Source organism: Peromyscus californicus, unplaced genomic scaffold (genome assembly GCF_007827085.1).
Source record: "Peromyscus californicus insignis strain IS unplaced genomic scaffold, ASM782708v3 Scaffold_6__1_contigs__length_162567912, whole genome shotgun sequence".
Taxonomy (NCBI): domain Eukaryota; kingdom Metazoa; phylum Chordata; class Mammalia; order Rodentia; family Cricetidae; genus Peromyscus; species Peromyscus californicus.
Window position 1 is genome coordinate 157,638,828 of NW_026294584.1, and position 14,725 is coordinate 157,653,552.

Here is a 14,725-nt window from a genome sequence, read left to right on the forward strand (position 1 = left end):
ACATAACTTTGAAAAAACCATCTATCAATATGGGAGAAATGAATCTTACTTCGTACCTCACATTATACTCAGAAAATTAGTCAAGCAGGATTATAGTTCTAAACATTAAACATGTCCTGCTTGGCCTTGACTAGCAACATGATGCAGTCACCTGAGAAGGGAGGCTCAGTTAAGGGTTTGCTGAGATCAGACTGACCATGGGCATGTCTGGCGGGGCATTGTCCTGATTGTCAGCTGACACAGAAGGGTCTAATCCACTGTCGGTGGCATCATTCCCTGGGAAAATGTTCTTGGGCTATATAAGAAAGCAAGCTAAGCATGAGCAAGGTAACAGGCACATTCTTCATGGCTTCTGTTTCAAGTTCCTACTTGAGTTCCTGCCTGAAATCCCTCATAGACAGGAATCTGGATGCATTAGTCAAATATAGTCTTCCTTCCCCTAAGTTGCTTTGGGTCAACAGAAAGGAAGCTAGAACAGAAGCCAAACTCAAGAAACTTTCAGGGGAAAACAGTATCTTCATGACCTGGGAACAGGCAAGGTTCCCTTAGTAAGATGTAGAAAACAATGACCAGGAAGAAACTTGTGTAACTTAGACTTCACAAAATTTAACATCTCATAAAATTATCAAAAGACAATCAGTAGACACACCAAAGACAGGAGAAAAAATACTTAAGCTAAGTATTGACAAAGGATTGTGAAACAGGATTATGATGAATTCCTATAACTCTATAATACAAAGGTAAAGATTTGAACAGTCACCCTGAAAGGAAGGAAACACACACACACACAATGACCACATAACACATAACAGCATTAGTCTCCTGGGAGAATTCAAATTCAGCCACACCAAGACAGCTCTGCACACTCCTCAGAAAGACTAACATGACAATTTCTGCCGTATCACGAGGACCCACCAGAACTCTCACACAAGAGAAATGTAAAATGTAAGAACAACCTTGGTGGCTCTTTATAAAGAGATATAAATATAATTTACAAAGCTAAATATACACCTACCCTAGGACCTTGCAGCTCTACTATTTACCCAAGAAAAATTAAAACCTACTTCAAAGAAGACAAACGTGGGAACATTCACAACTTTATTAGCAATAGCCACACACTGGAAACAGCTCAGGTGTCTGTCAACAGAAGAATGGATACGTGAATTGTCATATTTATACAAAGCATACTATTCAACAATAGAGAGGAAAGGACCAGTGTGCTTGGCTAGTCTCAAAAACAGTACAATACTCCTTGAATACGTGCATGTGTGTCTGTGTGTAGATATGTGCACATATGAGGACAGGTGTGTGAGGAGTCCAGAGGAATGTCAGATCCCCTGAAACTGGAGTTATAGGGCATTCATATGGGTTGGGAACCAAGCTTGTGACCGCTGCAAGAGCAGTACATGCTCTTAACCATGGAGCCATCTCTCCACCCATATATACATTTCTATCTAAAAGGAAACTAAAGGCTCACAAACCCTGACCTCTAGCTTGTGAACAGTCATGTTGAAGTGTTGGGGAGACAATCTGTGACTACATTTCCCTTGACACACAAAAAGGGAAGTATGTTCACTACTTTTCCTATCACTATGACAAACACTGGACAAAAACAAATTAAGGGTTTATTGAGGCTCACAGTTTGAGGGTTAAGTTGATCATGGTGGGAACATGACAGCAGGAGCTTGCATGGCAGGTCACATCGTGTCTGCAGACAGGAATCAGAGAGATGAATGCTGGGTTAAACCTCTTTAGAGACACCCTCAGACCCACTCAGAGGTCTGTTTCCATGGTGACTAGATGGGTATGATAATTAAATATACAATAAAAATAAGTGCCAGGCTAAGAATATGTGTTTGCTTACTATAGACTACTTTTTAAACATTTTGACTACAGAGAACAAAATGTTGGGACAGACAGAATGGTGATATGAAGGACACAGGAAATTTCACATGGCATCTGCTGACAAAACCTGGTGAGAAGATGAAGGTGACCAGAAGCCTGGATGTGATGAGCTTTCATGTTGTGTGGAAGAGCTCTCCTTTCGTCTTAGGCAGAGATGTTTCTCTCCCTAGTCTCACAGCTGCTGTCTTCAGCCGCGACCTCATCAACCTGCCTGTCTTTTGCAATGTATTTATTTAATCAAACTGGACAGAACTGAATCAGCGTGAAGAATGGTCTTACATTTCCTGTGGGTTTGCATAGTTTTTCTTGCTTTGATGTCACACAACTTTAAAATTTTTGCTTGTAAGTAAAAATTGCTGTTTGAGCATATTTCTAGAGGTTTTAAAGACCTTTGTTTCTAGCCCTTGGGGCATTTACTTTGAATTTTCTCCAAATAAGCAAGAGGTAATTACCACGGACAATAGAAAATGAATTCACTTTATGCTTCTCTGTATTAAACATGCAAGCAAATGTCTCTATAGTAAACACCAAGGACCTCCAGAGATGATCTAATTATAAAAACAAACCCCAAGGCTTTGACAGTCAAAAACATTTACATTTTAAATTGAAAAGCAAATATAATTCTTTGAAAGTCTTAGCTGATTTGCTAGAAAGGAGAATCTGTTTTTCCTCCTTTCATTTTTCTGCTTCCATTTGATAATGCAAGAACTATTTGCAAAGGTGTAATGGGCGATGATGTCACAGGCTTGGGAACATTCTGTGTTTACCATGTAGGGTGATAAAGCAGCAGAGACCAAGCCAGCCTCCCATTTCCCAGTAGCTCCCTACAAAAACAAAAGCTGGTCTCACATCAAGCCTCTGGAAAATAAAGATTATCTGTATATATAAGTGAATTGGTAAAACATAGCCACCATACCAGAATAGCACACGGTGAAACTGAGGCTCATGTTTAACTGAGGTATTAAATTTGAAACATATAACCTACTCCTAGCACCATGTGATAAAACATTAAATTTCCATGTGTGTATTAAATTAACTTTTTTTTTTTTGGTAAATTGCATTTCGTCTGCAGAATCTTTTTTGATTCATTTTGTTCTTTTGAGGCAGGATGTTATGTAGCCCAGTGACTACTTTGTAGTTCTGACTCACTATGTAGTTCAGTGTGCAGGTTAGGTTTTTATCAACTCGACACAAGCTAGAGCCGTCTAGGTTGAGAGACCCTCAGCTGAGCAATGCCTCCATCAAATTGGCTTGTAGGCCAACCTGTGAGATGTTTTCTTGATTAACAATTGATGTGGGAAGGCTCAGCCCACTGTGGTTGGTGCCACCCTTGGGTAGATGGTCCTGACTTGTATAAGGAAGCAGGCTGAGCAAGCCAGTAAGCAGCGCTCCTCCACAGCCTGCGCCCTGACGTCCCTTTGTGGTGGATTGTGCATGAGCCATGTAAGTCAAACAAACCCTTTCCTTCCCAAGTTGCTTCTGGTCATGGTGTTTTATCACTATAGTAGAATGCAAACTAGGACACGGAGGCCATTTTCTCCTCAGCCTCCTGTGTGCTGGTATCACAGGTGTGTACCACCGTACCTGGCAAAGGAGTCCTGGTAGCTTATGGCTTTGCATTTTGTGCAGTTCCCACAATCCCTATTTCCACTTCACGAAATGGCCATGGGGTTGGCCTAATCAATAGCCAATTTCTCTGCCTTTTCATCCTAACAGAACTCCACTTTTATTTTGGTTCCTATTCCCAGGGCGAGGGCTGCCAGGAGTATTCGCCTCAGCGGTACAGTTCTGGGTCTCAGTGTTCTAGCAATCACGATGTTCCCCAGCCACAGACTGATTTTGACCGTCATAACGTAATTCTCCTAAGGTGGATGTCTGCCTTGGAGCTTTGGGAAATGCCATCCTGGCTGATGCACAGAGAGGGATAGTGATGTCACCTTCCGGATCCTCTGGTGCTGTGTCTGCAGTTGGCACCTGGATGATGGCCTTAGTCTCCGTTTCAAGGCTGAAGACTGAGCCAGCAGACAGAGAAGACGGAGATGTGGCCCTGGCTCTGTCTGCAGCTCGCCTTCCTTTTCCACAAGCCACATGGGACAGAAGGTTTCTGACGCTGGGCTCAGAGATGGGGCTCCAGGGAGCCCACCAATCTTAAACCTTACAATTTGATCACCTAGGGACGGCAGTATAGAAAGAGAATTCACCACGATATTTCGATTTCACTTAAAAAATACCTTTAAAAACATTCATTTATTCATTTATATAGTGTTTGTATGTATGGGGGCACACGGGTGCACTGTGTGCATGGGTGTGTGTGTGTATGTATGGGGGCATATGGGTGCCCTGTGTGCATGGGTGTGTATGTATGTATGGGGACACATGGGTGCACTGTGTGCATGGGTGTGTATGTATGTATGTATGGGGCATACGGGTGCACTGTGTGCATGGGTGTGTATGTATGTATGGGGCATACGGGTGCACAGTGTGCATGGGTGTGTATGTATGTATGGGGCACAAGGGTGCACTGTGTACATGGGCATTTATGTATGTATGGGGCACACGGGTGCACTGTGTGCATGGGTGTGTATGTATGTATGGGGCACACGGGTGCACAGTGTGCATGGGTGTGTATATATGTATGTATGTATGGGGCACACGGGTGCACAGTGTGCATGGGTGTGTATGTATGTATGGGGCACACGGGTGCACTGTGTGCATGGGTGTGTATGTATGTATGGGGCACACGGGTGCACAGTGTGCATGGGTGTGTATGTATGTATGTATGTATGGGGCACACGGGTGCACAGTGTGCATGGGTGTGTATGTACGTATGGGGCACACGGGTGCACAGTGTGCATGGGTGTGTATGTATGTACGTATGGGGCACACAGGTGCACTGTGTGCGTGTGGAAGTCAGAGGATAACTTGGGGCATTGGCGCTCTTTTCCCTGGGGTCCTGGTGACCAAACTCAGGTTGTCAGGCCTGGTAGCAAGCACCTTACCCATGGAGCCATCTTGCCAGTCCTTGACTTCCTTGTTTAATATGACCTGAAAGGAGATAATTCAATGTATATATTAAATAATTAACATAAAAATTTTCCCTAAGGTGATTTAATTAATAGAGGTAAAAAGTATGCAAGATTTTATTTTATGAAAAGAAAGGAAAACTGTTTTCTTAAACAAGAGGAAATCTCGCTGTCATGTCTGTCATTCTGTGGGTTTTTTTTTTTTGGTGTGTTTTTGTTTTTTGGTTTTTGTTTTTGTTTTTGTTTTTTGAGATAGGGTCTCTTGTTGTACAGGCTAGCCTTAAACTGCTATGTAGTGAAAGAGAGCCTTGAAATTATAATCCTCCAGTCTCTACCTCCAAAGTGCTGGATTTACAGGCACCACCATCGGCAATTGATACAATGCTAGGGATTGAAACCAGGACTGCACTCCGGCTGGACTAACTGGACCAGTGGAGCTACCTTCCCAGACCCACAGTACGCCTCCCATTGCATCCTGAGACCAGAGCGCCATCAGCAAAGCTTGTCTGACAGCCCTGGTTATTTATTTTCTCCAAGGCTTACAGCCATAAAAGATTTCAAGCAGTAGGTCAGGGAGGCGGCAGAATCGCCATCACATGACAGGTTTGCCAAGGAAACCACCATCATTTAACAGGATGGTGGTTCATACTGTTGTTGATGTCTGGGTGAGCCGGACATGTGACAGAGGGTCAGTTTCCCATCAGAGAACCCACAACCAAAGGTTTCTTTGATTAAATTAGATTCTTCAGGCAATACTTTGGAAACCTCAGGTCAACTGATGGCAAGGCTGTTTTTATTAGCAATTATGATTTAAAGGGGGGGGGCTATTTTAAAAGGCCAGGGGAAAAAAGCTGATCATTTCTGTGTGGGAAATTCTAGGCATTCCCTGTGAGTGAGGACAGCTGAGAAGGTCTTCACCTATCAGCTGTGAGGGCTCTTGTCCCAGCAGGCACTGCGCCCAGGGCCTGGTTCAGTAGTAGAGGAAGTGGCGACTGCCACTTACTGTATACACACAGAGGAGAGCCTTCAATGAAGGGTGATAGAGATAAAAAGGTAGATTATTGGATCTACTTTTAAAAGGCAACTTCCAGTTTTAAATATTTTACATTGGACTGGATTTTTTATATTGTATACAAATTATGTATGTTGATACAAATTTGAGATTGATTTTGTTAGAAAATATTGTACATGTATTTCTAATCCTGTTCAGATATTGTACCTATACAGTTCATTTAACAATGTAATGCAAATTGCTAGTCTTGAAAGTTACTATTACCAACTAATTAGGATATAAAGAAATGAAAGTTAGTAGTTAGTCATTACAATTGAACTTGTAGTCATATTAGGTATGTTTTCAAGGTTGAGCAGAGATGTATTTTAGATAGACAGATCATCTTCAAATACTTCAGAGATCTATATGGCATTTAAGATGTTTTAATAAAATTTTTTTCATTTTTATATGACAATGAGACATGTCTGCTCCTGGCAGCACCAATCTACTTCAGAGATAATGGGCACTGAAGAAACTCCATATGGAGTTTACTTTCATTGTGGCACAATTTAGCCACTAGGCAAGAAAGTGCTCTTGCATTGACTGCAGACAGTATGCTGTCCAAAATGGACAAGCAGGACACAAAACAAAGGACTGCCGATCCTTGCCAAGACAAGAAAGGAAAGCTCTTTAGAAAATCCTGCTTTACAGATGAGTCTGTCAGATATGCTAGGCCTGTAGGCCAAAGATGGATGCCCCAACATGCAGAGAAACCTCAGGTGACTGTCCAGGAAGCCAGCTGTTTCTTTCATAACTAATTTTTTAGAAGTCACTTGTTTGTACTTCCTCCTTACTCAGTTAATATTTCCTTCTCAGGTCTCTGAGGGAGTTGAAGATTAGATAGTTATAGTTTTTCTTGTTAACAAATTCAGAAAAGAAACTCACTAAGAGGTATAAAGTGTATAAGTCTGAAAGACATCGAAAGATAGTTTTGGTAGTGCAAATTAGGATAGAAGGTAAATTAGATACAATCCTTTGGATTCACAAAGATAGGATAAATAATGTAACACTTTCACTGAATTTGTCAAACGGAAATGGACTAGGCATTGTTGATGTATTTATTGCCTGTATATATTGTATATAGTTATTGTACCTATTATATAGTTTTTATATTAGTTATAATTTTTTTATTTTAGACAAAAAGGGGAAATGTGGTGATATTTTGTCCGTGCTCTAATAAATAAAGCTTTCATGGAGATCAGAGGAAAAAGCCAGCCACTATATTAAACATAGAAGTCAGGCAATTATAGCATATGCCTTTAACCCTGTCACTGGGAGGCAGAGATTCATCTGGATCTCTGTGAGTTCAAGACCACACTGGGTACAGAGCCAGGCGTGGTGGTACATGCCTTTAATTCCCAGCACTAGTTAACCATAGAGGTCTGAAGGTCTGTACAGACAGACAGGATATAGCTGGGTGGAGAGATGAAGTGAGATGTCAGGGCCTAGTCCATTTCCGTTTGACAAATTCAGTGAAAGTGTTACATTATTTATCCTATCTTTGTGAATCCAAAGGATTGTATCTAGGTGTGGGTATACAGGAAGTAGCTCTCTGGAGGCTGAGGAGTTGGTAAGGTGAGGTTGTCTGTGGATTATCCTATTCATCTGATCTCTCAGTTTTCATCCCAATATCTGGTCCAGGGGTTTTTTTTATTAATAAGATTGTTTAGCAATTCATCTTACAAAAGGGCCTGTATTTCCTTTAGAAGCAGGTGTCTCAGTGTCTTTTCTCATGGCTGTGATAAAATATCTCAACAACAGCAACCCAATGCAGAAGGGTGTATTTGGCTCATACTTCAAGGTTAGTGTCCATCATGGATGGGGTCACACTGAACCCACAGTCAAGAAGCAAGGGCCATTCAGACCAGCTCTCAGTTCACTCCCTCCCCTTTGTACAGTCCAGAGTCTGTTGTCCAAGGAAGGGCTCTGCCTACATTTAAGATGTTTTCACACATCAGAAAACAAAATTAAAATAATTCCCATCTCCCATGTGATTCTAGATTCTGTCAAGTTGACAACCAACACTCACCTATCATAACAGCCAATTCCTGTTCTCCCCAAGTAATGTTTTTATTTGTTGGCCACCATGGCCTCCATGGTGTATAAAAATCAGAACAATATACCAGATGGTAGTGGCACACACCTTTAATCCTAGCACTCAGGAAGAATAGGCAGGCAGATCGCTGTGAGTTGTAGGCCAGCCTGGTCTACAAAGCAAGTTCCAGGACAACCAGAGCTAGGGAGAAAAAATCCTGTAAAAAAAAAAAAGCCAGATGTGGTAATGTGTACTTGTAATCTCAGTGCTGACAAGGCAGAGACCAGTGGACTCCTGGAGCTCACCATTCAGCTTGGTTCTAGGCCAGTGAGAGACCCTGTCTCAAAAACCAAGGTGGACAGTGCCTTCACTCAAGTTGACACCTGGCCCTTACACACATGCAGTGAACACATAGGTGTTTGCACATTCGTGAACATGTGCACACACACAAACACAAGATGTTATGAACATTGTTCATGCCCACCTGCTTGCTGTCATGTTTTTTGCTATGATGGCCCTGGGCTCTAACCATCTGGAACCATAAGCCCCAAATTAAAAGCTTTCTTTTTTTATAAGTTGCCTTGGTTGTGGTATTTTATCACAGCCAAAGAAAAGTCAGCAAGACACACAGAATCTGCAAACTTTAATTTTTCTTGGTCCTGAAGATCAAACCCAGAGTTGGCATCCATGCAGGCAAGGGCTCTACCCATGAGCTCTACCAAGTCCAAACCTGAAGACATTTAAAGGCTTAGATGGTGTCAGGGGCCCAGGAGGCTGATTGGCAGTGGGGAGAAGGAGGACATCAGGTCCGAAGTCTAAAAGTCAATCCAGAGAGACACATAAACATTTTCCAGAGAGATGCCCATCTCTACTCATGTCACTAAACCACCAAAGAGAGGACAGCTTTAGGAGTGACTTCATTAGCTTATAAATAATAATAGATAACACAATTTAGATGTAGGGTACCTGAAATTTAAGATCCCTCCATGGAACCCCTAAGGACAGGATTTTAAATAAAACACTCTCAGAAACTCAGTGTGTATAATATTGCTACTGATCAGGTTATAGCAGCTGCCAATGAGAAACAGCAACTGTGTGAACCGTGTGAGCCTTAGGCCAGCACAGACGCGGCCGTTTGAGCGACTCCAAGTCTTCACTCACAGGCGCCTCCTTGGGCTTCAACCTTACCTTGGGTTTTCTGACTTCATCATTGCATATTTTGATGCAAAGTCCTATCAGTGAGCACTGCTGGCCAATATTTTAAAAAAAGGAAATAGTTAAGTCATCTGGTTCCACTTTCCAAGCGGAGCTGGTCCAGACAGGACTGGCTGCTTCGTGCAGAGCTTTTGGCCAGTAGCCACCTGCCCCTGGAGCACGCTATTTCCACCGGGATATGGTACGCCAACACTGTCGCCATAAAGAGCAGCCTTTGGCCCTTGTAGGCATTCCCTATTGCTGTTCACAGAAAGAGCAACTATGTGGACACACAGTCCATTATAGCTTTGAAATCCCTTTTGGGTTTGAGCTGTTTCATAATAAACGTTTGACATACATAGGACTGTAGAAATTAGAGTCTTTAAAATAAAATTTAAGCTGAGTGTGTTGGCTCGTGCCTGGATCGTGGCTTTGGGAGACAGAGGAAGGACATTAGGAGTTCAAGTCCAGCATCAATTATATAGTGAATTTGACACCAGCCTGGGCTGCAGACCTGCCTTTCAAAATCCAAAAAAGGGGGACCAAGGAGAGCTCAGTAGGTAAAGCAAATGCTACACAAGTGTGAAACTGGGATTTAGATCCTTAGCACACACATAATCGGCAGGTTAGCATGTCACCTGTCTATAATCCCAGCACAGAAGGAGGCGGGAACCCCAGAACAGGCTTGCTAGCTGAGCTTGCCAGATTGGTGTGCTTTTGACCAAGTGAGAGACCCTGCTTCAGTATATAAGGTGGAGAGCAATTGAGAAAGCCTTCTGAAACTCTGTCCCCCACACACACATGTGCTGTGGCCACACATGAGAAACCATGTATGTATACATGCACATACATCACACAGAGTTAAACTAAAATAACCCAAAAAGTAAAATAAAATTTGATCCTTTTGTTATGAAGTATAATAGACACACAAAATAAGGTACACAACACACACAACAAAAGATACAACATACGTATACAATAAGATGCATAGTACACATATTTATTTCTGTGAAAAGACACCATAACCACAGCAGCTCTTATAAGGTAAAACAATTAATTGGGGTGACTTGCTTACAGTTTCAGAGGTTCAGTCCATCATTGTGACGGGAAGCATGGCAGTGTGCAAGCAGATGTGGTGCTGGAGCTGAGAGTGCTACATCTTGCAGGTAACAGGAAGTCAACTGACTGTCACACTGAGGGAAGCTTGAGCAAAGAGACTTCAAAGCTCGCCCCCACAGTGACACACTTCCTCCAATAAGGCCACACCTCCTAATAGTGCCACTCCCTTTGGGACCATTTTCTTTCAAACCACCACATTCCACTCCCTGGCCCCCAAAGGCTTATAGCCACATCCCAATGCAAAAAATGCATCAGTCCAATTTCAAAAGTTCCCATAGTTTATATAATAATCTCAAACTTGTTTCAAAGTCCAAAGTCTCTTCTGAGAATCATGGCAATTTCTTAACTGTAACCCCCTGTAAAAATCAAAATCAAAAAGCAGATCACATACTTCCAACATATAATGGCACAGGATATACTTTACCATTCCAAAATGCAGGAAAGGGAGCATAATGAGGGAATACTAGACCAAAGCAAGATCAAAAACCAGCTGGGCAAACTCCAAACTCTGCATCTCCATGTCTGATGTCAAACTCTCTTCTGATCTCCAACTATGTTCAGATTTGTTGACTAAAACACACTTCTTTCTCTTGGACCGGTTCCACTCCCTGTTAGCAGTTCTCCTCAGTAGGCATCTCATGACTCTGGCATCTCTGACATCTTGGGTTCTCCAAGGCAATCCAGCCTTCAACTTCACAGCTTCACACAATGGCCTCTCTACTAGGCCTCCATTCAGGGACACCCCTGATACATGCCTGGCCTCAGCAGCTTTATTCCACAACTCCTTTCTTCTATCTTAACTCTAAATCCAGAACCACGTGGCTGAAGCTGACAAGTTCTGCTGTTTGCTGGGGCTGGAACATGGTCCCCTTATTCAATTACCTTCACCAACTTTCTGTCCTTCACTGTCTAAGCTTGGCTGTCCTGGAACTTTCTCTGTAGACCAGGATGGCCTCAAACTCAAGAGATCTGCCAGCCTCTGCCTTCCCAGTGCTAGGATTAAAGGCGTGCACCACCATTGCCGGCTCTAAGCTTTTCTTTAGTTCCTTTTTACAAGTCAGAAACTTAGGTGGGTGGGATCTTGCCCTGAGGTCACCCCTCCCTTTATTCCATTTCTTAATATGTTTATCTCCTAGAACAGAGTATTTACTCCATTTTCTGGTGCCCTTTTTCTCCTCAGATATTTCTCCTGGCTCAGCTTGCTCCTTTCATTATAAATCTTCATTAGAGTTACCACCAAAACCATATGACAGAATCTATACTAGGCTGTTTAAAGATTTCTTCTGCCAATGGAATTGATCCAAAATTCTTCACTTTAGCCTCAGATAGACTCTCAGACAAGGGCAAAGGGCAGCCACTTCCTTCACCAAAATATCACAAGAATGATTTTTAGGCAATATACTAAAATTCTTCCCCTCTGAAACCTCTTGAGCCAGCCCTGGACAATTCATCAAATCATGCTCAGCACCACTGTCTTCCATGCTCCATCTGTGGAGGTGTGAAAGAAAATGGCCCCCAAAGGGAGTAACACTATTAGGAGGTATGGCTTTGTTGGAGTAGGTGTGGCCTTGTTGCAGGAAGTATGTCACTGTTGAGGAGGGCTTGAGATCTCAAGCCACACTCAGTGTCTCAGTTCACTTCCTGCTGCCTGAGGATCAAAGATATAAGACTCTTAGCTCCTTCTCCAGCACCATGTCTGCCTGCATGCCACCATGTTTCACATCATGATAAGGGACTAAACCTCTGAGACTGTAAGCCACCTCAATTAAACATTTCTCTTGTATTAGAGTTGCTGTGGTCATGGTGCCTCTTCACAGCAATAGAAACTTTAAGACACCATCTGAGCACTTGTATTCCTCTTCCTCAACTTCATGGTCCACTGAGGTGTGAGCAAGCAGCCCCTGCTGCCACAGACAGAAGCCAGTCCCACCATGGTGGGCTGTACCCCTCAAATGGGAGCTGCAGTAAGCCAGTCCTCCTCACCTTGTTTCTTGTCAGAGATTTCGTCACAGTGAAGAGGAAGAACTAATCCATAGGGGGCCGATCGGGACTAGGCAAGCACTGTCTTGTGGAAAGATATCCCCAGCCTCCATGGCTGGCTTTTGAGAAGTATCAAGGCTGTTTCCATCTGAAATTAATTCCTTTCAGCCATGTGGGTCAATGTCACTGAATGAATGCACCACAATTTATTTATCTATTTACTGTTGCTTGAAGTTTGGATCATGTCCTACTTTGGTTAATAGAAATAACACTTTAATGAACTTTATTGTACACATGGATGCAAGTAAGGGTTTACATGTCTACTAATGATTACAGAGTACCACACATTAGGGAATATTACATAGCTTTAATTTGTTCATACCTATACACACCGCATCTGTGGCATGAGTGAGATTGTGCTCTGTGTCTTTCCGGTACAATGCTGCTGTTGGACTTTTATTTTTTAATTACCTTCTTCCTAACCCCTGTGTGTATGTGTGCATGTCTGTGTCTGAGCACATGCTTGCATGCGTGTCCCAGTAAAGCCAGAAGTAAAAGTCCCTGGGTCTAGAGTTATAAGCAATTGTAATCTGCCCAGTGTGGGTATTGGAAATTGATCCCAGGTCCCTTGGAAGAGCAATAAGTGCTCTTACCCACTGAACCATCTCTCCAGTCCTGGACCTTGTCATCTTCTCCCTACTGGGTTAGGGTTCTACCTCTGTTGAACTTAGAATGAATTCAATTGTTACCGCTAGGCTCTTCCCCCTTTTCATACATTCACTGGACACCAGGATTTGTGAGGTGTCCTATTGAAATAACCTGGTTATTTTCCTGAGTTGTCTTTTTCTTTATTAATTTGTAAGACTTCTTAGTACATAAAATTTAAAAGTTTCTCATTTATTTATTGAGGGTGGGGTGTAGAAACACACAGAGGTTTCCTAGTGAGAACTTACTCAGGGTCTGAGAATCTGACCTTGTTTTACCTAGCAGGGCTGCATAATGGGATGATTTGACCATGGGCGTTGTTACCAGGTGTTTGGAAGGGTCTTGGCTGTGTGGTGTGCTTTGATCTAGCAAGGGGGAGGTCTTTTGCCCCACCCCTTGGCATTGTTATAAAAAGCCCTTTCGAATAAATGGAAAAGGCCATTGGGTATTGACCCAGGTCCTCCTGAAGTTACCCTGTGTTTCTGTCTTTCTCTTCTTCACTATCCTTCTATCTAATATTTTCTTATCCCTCTCTCCTCCTCCTAAGAATCCTTGAAAAGGTGGGAGCTGGCCTCCCACAGTGGGGCATGTGCATGAGGTCAGAGGACAGCTTGCAGGAGTCAGTTCCCTCCTTCCACCATATGCGTTCAGGGCATCAGACTCAGGTAGCAGGGACCTTAACCCACTGAGCCATCTCCACAGCCCTTAGTACATTTTTATACGAGGCATTATTATTGATTTGTGTAACTTATTTTTCGTAGCCTGTAGCCCAGCCACTGTTTTCTTCAGGGTGTCTGCTTTACATAGTTCTTAATTTTAGTTTAGCCCAGTTTTCTAGCCTTTCCCTTTATAACTGTTGTTTGTTGTACAAAAAAACCTTCTTAAAAAACATGAAACTCTGTCCTCTTGGGGTGAAGAAGTGAAGGCACAGAAGAGGGAGTGGAGCTGCAGAGTGGTCTTGGGGGTAAGATGCTGGTGGTGTCAGCGTGAGGGCCCGGGTCCTTAATTGTGACCCCCACCCAACTGCTCTGCTCTCTGCTGGGTGCCTTCATGAACTGTTATTATTCTAACGAACTATTCCAGTTGCAGCTCAGAGCCATCTGAGGGTAGAGTTTGGCTCTGGTCCCAGCCTGAGGTGACAGTCACAGCATCAGCCATGTCTGAGGTAGAACTGACTCTGGGGCTAATGTGTATGATGCCATCCCTGGCTCCCTCCCCATACTTCTCCACACAATCTTTAATAGAACTGGCAAGTTGGAACTGCCCATCAAGCGTTGCTGAGAGGCCAAGGAACACAGACAGATTTAGAGACGAGAAGCACATGTAGAACTAAGAGGCAGTTCAGGCACTGTGTTTCTCTCTGAGGGGTGGTTCTCCTAGCCACCTCCTTGCTTCCATTTGGAGCATGCTGAAGCTAACCCAGCTAGCAGGGCCAGCAGATCCCCAAATTCCTCATAGTCTTTCCAGAATGGTGGCAGAGCTCTTTTCTCTCTCTACAGTAACTTAGTTTGGATTCCTGTTGCTGTGAAGAGACACCATGACCACAGCAACTCTGAAAAAGGAAACATTTAATTGGGGCTGGCTCACAGTTCAGAGGTTTAGTCCATTATCCTCATGGCAGGAAACATGGTGGCATGCAGGCAGACATGGTGCTGGAGAGGTAGCTGAGAGTTCTACATCTGGATCCGCAGGCACCAGAAGGAAACTGTATGT